A 9,942-nucleotide genomic window follows, 5' to 3' on the forward strand; every position below is an offset into this window, starting at 1 on the left:
TCATTGTGTACAAGCCTTCGTGATTAAAAAAATAATGTAGGGATTAAATATTAGTTTCGTGGGCTAACAGTGTTATGCCGAGAAATGCATGCCTGCCAAGATCTACACACAACAACTGAGAACTGAATGGATGTAACATGAGCTCAACCAAGTCAAAGTTGATAGAATAAAATGTTGAACTAAGTTAAAACTTGCTTAAAGATATGTTTAGACTCACCAGCAAACGTCGGAGATGGATGCGATATACGGCACAGCTAAGATCTGCCAAGATTTATATCCCCTGCCTTTTCAGCTACACACAGTTGCATGTGTGAAATTCACATTCATTTGCATAAACGGGTGGATCTCGGCGAGAAGCAATTTCTGTACATAACAGTGGTGTTTAATCAATATGGCCAGGCTATGACATGATTAAGAAAAAAAAACATGTTTCTGTTCCATTTTTAGATATTCAGGAGTATTTTATTCATCGGCTGGCCAGCGATGACCAGCAAAACAAGAACTACAGGTCATTGATTGAGGGTCAGAATTACCTGAGCTTTTTGGACGACCACAGAATAATACTGAAAGGACACACCGGACACCGCACACCGCAGTAATGGCGGCCGCTCTACTTCCGGTTATCTCGCCGAATCAGTGTATAAGGAGCGTGTTTGTACTGTAACTGCTATTCATGACTTTCAAATGTAGTTCCAAACCTGCAATATTGAGGACCTATACAGGTATATCATTTGTCTGATTGGCTCTACTGCATACAATCCAATGCAATCAGTATTACCTCAAAATATCTGATCTGGCCTACAATGTGACATCAGCTGAAAGTCATGATAGGCCTTGCCTTGTTGGTTTTGCTGTCTAACTGCAGTGGTAGGCCTTTATTTGTGTAAGAGGTCGGCTGGCTGAGGTCTGTCAGTGTGTGTGTGTGTGTGTGTGTGTGTGTGTGTGTGTATGTGTGCGCGGTAGGCCTATGTTTGCGTGTGAGAACTCTGCGAGGCCTGTGTGTGTGTTTTGAGCTTTTCTGGTCTGCCGTGGCCTTGTTCAGAGTTTAGGGCTGTTTGGTGAGAGCGTTTTGGTCCGCCGAGGCCAGAGTGTCTGATCTGATGTGTGCGTGTATGTGACATTTATTAATGTTTGGTTGCTGTGGCTACTGCTGTGCAGGATGTGTGCAATGTTAGGCCTACTCAAACAATTGTCTATGTAACCTGGCATGTTTCATCGATTTAGGCTACTGTAGGTGTTATGAAAAAGAGGTGTTCTCTGACATTTATCAATTTGGTGTGTAGCCTGCCTGATGGGCAGTTGGGCATGTTTGTGTGTCATTTCATTGACCATGTAGACATCGCTGTGTGTTTGCATCACCTCGTGGCACGTCCGAATAGTTCTGATCTCATGGTAAATTCCAACATTTTGTTGGTAACATTTACCCCTTTTCTACCAGGGCTGGTAAGGAGCCATGCCTGACTTAGCACCAGTTTTTTGGTTTTCCACCGCCCAAGCAGGGGCCAAACTGGTTCCAAACTGGTGTTAGGCAAGCACCGACTCCGAGCAGGGGCTAAACAGGAGCCAGAGAAAGAACCGATGACGCGGCCCACCGCGTCATTGCTGGGCGGACTTACAGACTCAAACGGGAGCAGCGATCGCTATAAACGTAAAGTTAAACATACTCACTGTTCGTTCCGACCACGAATACGACGGGTAGCGGCAATAATTGCGTTTTTCGCCTCTGGACCGCAATGTAGGCTTGTAAACACACGAGCAGTATTTGCATCGCTACGGTGGGTCGTCCATGCTTGTTGTGATTCCAAGCGAGAGTCTCGCACACCCACGTCATCACGTTTTACGATGACGTAATGACGTGGCTCTGACTTGGCTCTGCTTGGCTGTTGGCCGGTGGAAAAGCAAACTGGTTCTTTGTTGGCACCAGTTAAGCACTGGCTCTAGCACCAGCTCCGAACTAGCACCAGGTGTTTTTTGGTGGAAAAGGGGAAATTGTGAGCATGTTCATGTGTCATTTGCTTGACTCTGTAACTGATTATTACTGCATCATCTGTCCGTTCTAATAATTTCCACTTTCATTTACACTGTAAATTCCAACATGTTGTTGTTGGTAACATTGGGGCAAAATACGCACGCGTGTCTATCAAAATTGAGTTGTCGAGTTGATATAGTATAGTTAAAAACCGTATCATGCATTTTTATTAATAAATAAATGTCTAGTCATGCTATGGGACCATAGCATGACTAGACAAAAATGTCACTGCTCGCCACTGACATTTATAAATACAATTCTAATATGATGATGTTAAAACACTTAAAACCAACATTTAATAATTTTCATAAATCTAAAAATTCATTTTCTCTGAACACAAAACGGAACCAATTTGACATACAGCCAGGTCAACATTATAATCTAAAGTGAGAGTTTAGTTTCTTTTTAAATACCTGTTTACTTTCAGTATAACAGAGATAGTGAGGCAGACTATTCCACAGAGTTATTGCTCTATAGATAAAAGATCGAGATAAGGCATTTGTTTTTGGATGGGGCACCTCCACCTCCACTTTTGCTGGACCCTCTAGTGCCATGGCCATGCACAGTACTTCGAAAAACAATTTGTTTGAATAAAAAGTCAGGTATTTTACTGATCACGACTGACTTAAACATTACAGCTGTATTTAAAGCTAACCTGTTTTCTACCGTCAGCCATGAGAGAGAATCATGCATGTGATTAATATTTGATCGGGTAGAGCAACCCAAAACCAATCGTGCAGCCTTATTTTGGGCAATCTGCAGCTTTCTGAGCTCACCTTTAGCGGCAGATGCCCAGACCACAGAGCAATACTTAAGGTGACATAATACTAAACTCTGCACAATCTGACACAAGAGGGGTCACGCAACAAAGGAAGCAGATTTCCTAGAGATACCAACAGCTCTTTCCACCTTTAAGATGATGTGATTAATATGATTACCAAAAGAAAGACTGGAATCTGATATAACACCAAGAAGTTTTACACTCTCTACTTGTTCAGCAGTCATATTATTTAACTCTAAATCCAGCTTTGGGCTACAAGATAACTTATGTCTTGAACCTATTAAAATGATTTTTGTTTTGGGAATATTAAGGACTAACTTATCACAAGAAAACCAATCATGCAGTACTTGCAGTTCCTTATTAAGGACGTCATTTAATTCGCTGCATGAGGGCGCAGCATAATACAAGGTTGAATCATCCGCATAAAACACAATTTTTGCACTTTCAGTAGCCCAAGCAAGATTGATGCCCTGAGGCACACCACACTCTAGATCCCTACTGTTCGATATGCCGCCATTCAGATGCACCTGTTGTGATCGAGAAGACAAATAATTATGGATCCACATTAATGCCAGTGGTCCAAAACCATAATATTCAAGTTTCTTTATCAAGAGAGAGTGATCGAGCAAATCAAAGGCAGCAGTTAAATCTAACAACACAGCCCCCACCATCAAAGAATTGTCAATAGCTCTAAACCAGTCATCAGTCATTTCTATCAAAGCAGTAGACGTGGAATGGCTAGTTCTATAGGCATGCTGAGACATAGTTATCAAATTATTCAAATTATTAAAGAAATAATTATGAATAATCATGAATTTGCATATATACAACCTTTTCCATGATTTTGCTCAAGACAGGAGTAATGCTAATCAGTCTGGCGTTGCTCTCACCAAAAACAGATTTTTTATCTTTGGGTATTGGGACAATTTTAGCTGTCTTCCACAACATAGGAGTTTTGCATACACATAAACATCTATTGATGATATAAGTCACTGGAGATGCAATACAACTGGCAGTAATCCTTAACAATTTACTATCCAGATTATCTACACTGGCTAGTTTACTGTCAGGGAGAGTGCAGAGAAGCCTTTCCACCTCTTTGGCTTCAACCTGGTGAAATTCAAAAGTGCATACTTTGTCATTCATTATAATGTTGATGATTATGTCATTTGATTTCTGGTTTTCAGAGATATTCATATTTTCTCTAAGTTGAGATCCTTTTTTTTAATATAAAGAAATTATTAAAGTGATCAGCTATGTCATTTGGTCTGCTGCTGGATGGCCAGTCTGGGCCTGAGAGCCTTGCTACTGCAGGATCCGAGGATCTGTTTAAAACCACTCTTTGTGAACTGCATCCATGGTCTTTACTCCTCAGAAGACTCATAACTTTGTTTAACTTGTATAAAATGAGTATTGATTAAAAAACACTCTGGACCTTGTTTTTAGGCTTGGTTTAGACATTGACAGTGTCCGCTCTGAGGAACTGCTTGTTACTGACCATAGATGCATTCTCTTCAACATTTCATTTAACACTGATCTGTCATCTGGAAGGCATGTAAAATGCTCACGTTTTTTAAATGGCCTCTCTGCAGAGAAATTTTCCTCCGCTTTTAACAACAGTGGGGTGCAGCCATACAGTGACGATGTTGATGTCAATAATCAAGTTCACACTTTTAACTCTTATTGCTCTATCATTTTGGATGAAATTGCTCCTCTAAAATCCTGCACTGTCCCTGCATCTAATCCTTCCCCTTGGTTAAATGACATTCGTTGCTTCAGACGCACATGTCGGAGTGTTGAGTGCCTCTGGAAGTCCACCAAGCTCCAGGTTTATCGTCTTTATTTTAAAGAGCTCTTGTTACTGAATATAATGCCATGGTTAAGGCGGCAAGAGCATTTTACTTTGCTAATCTTATTTCCTCTAACAAGAGAAATCCCAAAGTCGTCGTTGATACTATCAATAATATTGTTGGTGCACAACCTCCTGCTGTACCTGTGTTTTCTAATGAAGATTGTAGTAATTTTCTATTGTTTTTTGTGGACAAGGTTGCCAGTGTTAGGGCAGGTATATCCCCTTCCTCCATCGCCCCTCTCCCTGTCCCGCCTAATCGGCAGCCATTTCTAGATTGTTTTTTGCCCATCTCCTTACGAGATTTAACAGAACTAGTCAGTGTTATGAAGATCTCTTCCAGCCCGTTAGACATCTAAGCAGTGCTGTGTTGGCTCAAGTCTGCTCTCCATTGTTAACTGCTCACTGGTTTCTGGTTGTGTTCCTTATTGCTTTAAACAAGCAGTTGTTCAGTCCCTTCTCAAAAAGCCCAATCTGGACCCTTCCATTTTAAGCAATTACCGGCCTATATCCAAGCTTCCGTTTATTTCAAAGATTTTAGAAAAAGTTGTCGCAAACCAGCTAGTCACCTCCTTGAATAAGCATAACATCTTTGACAAGTTCCAGTCTGGGTATCGTCAACTGCATTCCACAGAGACGGCTCTTCTTAGAGTCTCCAATGATATTATGATGGCCTCTGATGCTGGTAAATGCACTATCCTTGTCCTGCTTGATCTCAGTGCGGCTTTTGATACAGTGGATCACTGTATCCTTTTTAGTTGGGGGCCTTATGGCAAAGTTCGCGCAAATTCATCTACAAGCGCCAAATTTGGCACAGATGTAGCTGAAGGCATACTGAAATGATTTAGCCAGGGCACCCGAGCCACAGACCCCTGAGGCCAAGATGGCGGCCAAATCCAATATGGCCGCCGCCTGAAAAGGGATTCGGCTATAACTTTTGAACCAGACGAAATACAAATACAATCTTGGTGTCTATTTTGACTTTTTTGAGCATGGGAAACCCATAGGAATACTTACATTTGCCAGGGCGCCCAAGCCAGAGACCCCTGAGGCCAAGATGACAGCCAAATCCAAGATGGCCGCCGCCTGAAAAGGGATTCGGCTATAACTTTTGAACCAGACGAGATACAAATACAATCTTGGTGTCTATTTTGACTTTTTTGAGCATGGGAAACCCATAGGAATACTTACATTTGCCAGGGCGCCCAAGCCAGAGACCCCTGAGGCCAAGATGGCGGCCAAATCCAAGATGGCCACCGCCTGAAAAGGGATTCGGCTATAACTTTTGAACCAGATGAGATACAAATACAATCTTGGTGTCTATTTTAACTTTTTTGAGCATGGGAAACCCATAGGAATACTAACATTTATGCCTGGGTATATCAGGACCCCAAATACCCTAAATCCAATATGGCTGCTGTCCAAAAAAAAGGTTTTCACTACAGATTTTGAACCAAATGAGCTACAAAGGACTATATGGTGTCTATTTTGTGTTTACTGACCATGGTAAGTACATTGGTATTCTTATATTTATGCTTGTGTGAGTCTGGACCCTCTATTCTTTACAAGACTGTGGTTGAAAATCTTTTTTTTTTTATATATATATATAACTTTGAAGGTTTTTCTCAATGTCGATTTATTTCCTTATAAAACTGAAGTGCTTTCAGTGTAACCCATGTGTATGCATTTAGAAGTGTAATCATAAGACACAATTATTTTTGCCAGGCAATATTTATATAAAGTAAAATTATTAAAAGAATAATAACATTCTCAAATTGTCCAAAACAGTTAAACAAAGGGTTGCTTAGCATAAAAACAAACAGCAACAACATGAATCATGCACAAATCACTCGTCTCCACCACTATTGTTTGTACAGGCACCCTCACATACACATATAGAAGTGCAATGCACTCCAGCTTTTGAGCATTTGCAGTGCCCTCTACAAGCCTTCTTGCAGCCACAGTGGAGGAGAATGGTGCAAGCTTTACTGGCGTCTGCAAGATTGGTCCAGTACGGTTCCCAAGTCTTGCTCGTCGAGTCCCTATGCCATCCCCATCTACTGAACTCTGGGATAGCTTGCTGCACAGCGGTTGCTTGGTTCCAGAAGAAGCTGGCTTGCAGTAGTGCCCTTTTGGTGTGCTGTATCAGTACAGCTTGGGTGGGAGGCAGGTTTTCAAGGGACTTGGTACCAGTTGTGAAGAGGTAATGTCTTGCTTCATCAACGTGGCTGGAACCACAGGTCTTGCTGTACATGATGACAACCATACGCTCCAGTCTTTGTACATGGACATCATTGTTGATCTGCTCCGGGTCTGAAGTGAGAGTAACCAGGGATTCAGTGAGATCTGGTGTTGCTTCCCAAGCTGCCCATGCACTCTTTTTCCCATGGCCCAGGAAGGCTGAGGTTGTATCGCATCCTGTTAAAGCATGGAAGAGTGGTAAGGCCAGTGACTTCCGGGGACCAAGATCCTTGCTGATCTCATGAGCAGGAATGTCCCTGTAGTTCTTTCCACCCGCAAAGCCAATCCAGAGCTCTGTGAGGCCTAGTGTGCTGAAGAAACGGATGGCAAGGATGACAACATCGCTGTCAACGGTCCGTACAAATGCCTTTTTATGGCCATTGGCCCCAGAATGTGCAAGATGCAGGATTATTCTTGTATCTGCTTCTGGATGATTACAGGGTTGAAGGGCAGACATGTCATACCCTGGTCTGTTGGAGAGCACAGTGTCTTTCTTGGTAGAAAGGAGCAGTTTACCTGACATGCCATGCTTTGTTATCTCATCACTGATATAGCCAAATAGTTCATCCTTGTTGTCTTCATTTTTCAAGAAGTCACTGTTCCAGTTACATTTTGGAATTGGAGTTCTCCCATCTATTTTAGTTCTTGACCCGGTTCCTCTGCGTTGGTGAGTTTGTGCTTTGAGGTTCTCCTCTGGATATGTATCAAACACAATATCCAATCGCTTGACAGACTCATGGCTCATGTGTGACCTTACAAACCCAGCAATATTAGTGTTGACATACTCATGGAATGTTTTTGCAGTAGTTGGCCGGACCATTTGGACCATGACAGCACCATCAAGCACAACTACAGTTGCATCTCTAGCTGCTGCTACGCGGGTTTTTTTCACCTTCATGCATTCAAGAATGTCTGCCTTTGTACCACTGCGTAAACGCCCCTGGTTCGAAATGCTGGGTGGCTCCCTCTGATTTTCAAACCTGAAAAATTCTGCCATGTCTGCATCTGGCCTGGACTGAAGGGAAAGGAACAGTTGTGTGACGAGAGTCATGTTTTGCTTGTGAATCCCGTTTTTTGTTTTGTGCTTGGCTTTAGTGTCGGGTCGATTGGCAAACGTCAGTATGTTTGCTCATGGGATCATATCTGACACAGGCTTGGTGACCTTGTCAAGTCGCTGGTCTACATAGGCAGCATGTAGGGCTATACCAACTTCGTGAGCTGTAGCGAGTGAATCAGCCACTTCTTTTTCCATAACATCTTGTGTGTCCAGTGCTATGAGGTCATGATTTGCTGATAGGAAGGGATTTCCATGGGTTTCCATAACCTTGGTAAAGGATTTGACATCCTTCCTGAACATGACTTGCAAGCTGTGTGCCTCTTCTTGATGAGATGTTGATGATGATGATGAGCTGCTATCATACACAGCTTGAAACTCTTGTACTAATCTGGCACAGTCGGGCCCTGCCAGCATGAAGAGCATGAGGGCTTCAGGGTTCTCATAGAGTCCAGCTGCTCCACCACAGGATTGCAAGATTTTGTTTGACTGCTCATGGGACTGATCTTTTGCAATCAAGCTGAACTTGCGCTCTGACCGCTGCACTACAAAGTTCCCCTTCATGAACTCCTTGTAAATGGCAGGATGTTTTTCAGGCAGCTGAACCATGTCTCGCACATGGATGGGTAACCAGCGAGCATAGTTGGTGTGATCCATCACATGAAACCAAGCACAGAGTTCATCACAAACTTGAACGTAAAGCTCAAAGTTCCCTTCCCGAAGTGACCGAATGAATCGACAGAGTAGGAACTCTACCTCCATTATGGTAGACCAGTACTTAAACTGTGGGAACTCGGCTTGGGATCGTTGGTCCCACATTTCGAATGTTTCCGGTGGGCCAAGCAGATCTGCACAGTAGGTAGAGTATGCATTCTGCTTCAGAATATACAGAGACATGAGAGTGACCTGGTGGGAATACCGTGTCCGTTTGATATGGTGCTCATTGAGAACTGACTGAGCACGTCCTGTAGTCAGGACCTGTGCCTGGGAAAGGATGGTGGTCCAGCCTGAATCACGGAGCAGCTTCCCCACCATAAGATGAGCTTTGTCTTCGATATGTAGTGCTCCCATCATCAAGATGAGCTTGTCTTCACCAAGTGTCTCAGGATATTGCCATTGGAGCTGCTTTGCTATGGCATACAATGGCTGATCAGCACCAAGGACAGCGATCTGGCTGGGATTGAGGAATGATGTGCCTTCCTGTGCGAGCTCCATTGCATGCTTCATCATGGATGCAGAGGCTGCTTTGTCTGGGAACAGGGGATACACTCCTATCTCAGCACGAGGTTTCACTGTGTCATCATTCAAAAGCTGTGAGTTAAAACCTGACCATGTAATAACATCCTTTTCATCTAATGTATCCTGATCAAGAATGCCTTTGCCATGCACCAACCAACTCTCATCTTTCACTTTGGCTCCATGTACAAGATCATGTAATGGTCGAGTAGGACCAGTGCCAGCTCTGGGTGCCAAGATATCTTCTGTATTGAGTTCTGCTGGCTTCACAAGTGTATATGAGTCTGGAAGTTTGGGTGTGGAGGTATCTTCAGAGTCAATTTTCACTGGAGGACGCTTAAGTCCTTGATTATCATGAGACAGGTGATTTGTGGCACTCAGTACAGTTCCATGAAACTCATCCAGTGAGTAATTCCCTTTGTTTTGCCCATCTAGATTGTCTACATCATAAGTGGTGAAGACATGCTGACGAAGATTAGATGGAAGAACTATGCCGTCTTCATTGTGTCGTTTACACAATGCACGTGCAAGTGACTGCTTCACCTCCATGGTTCGCTTATATGACACGGAGATCCCTTGTGCATGTGCTTCATCAATTTCCCCTTTGCTGCGTCCACTGCCATGCAATTTAAGGCCAATATAAAGGGGAAAGGGCATCTCTCGGTCCTTGTTATGGCGTATTGCATCTGTCTTGGAGAGGCGATTGGAACGGGGACCGCCATATGCATTGTACTTCTGACACTGGGTAATGA

Source organism: Myripristis murdjan, chromosome 10 (genome assembly GCF_902150065.1).
Source record: "Myripristis murdjan chromosome 10, fMyrMur1.1, whole genome shotgun sequence".
NCBI lineage: Eukaryota > Metazoa > Chordata > Actinopteri > Holocentriformes > Holocentridae > Myripristis > Myripristis murdjan.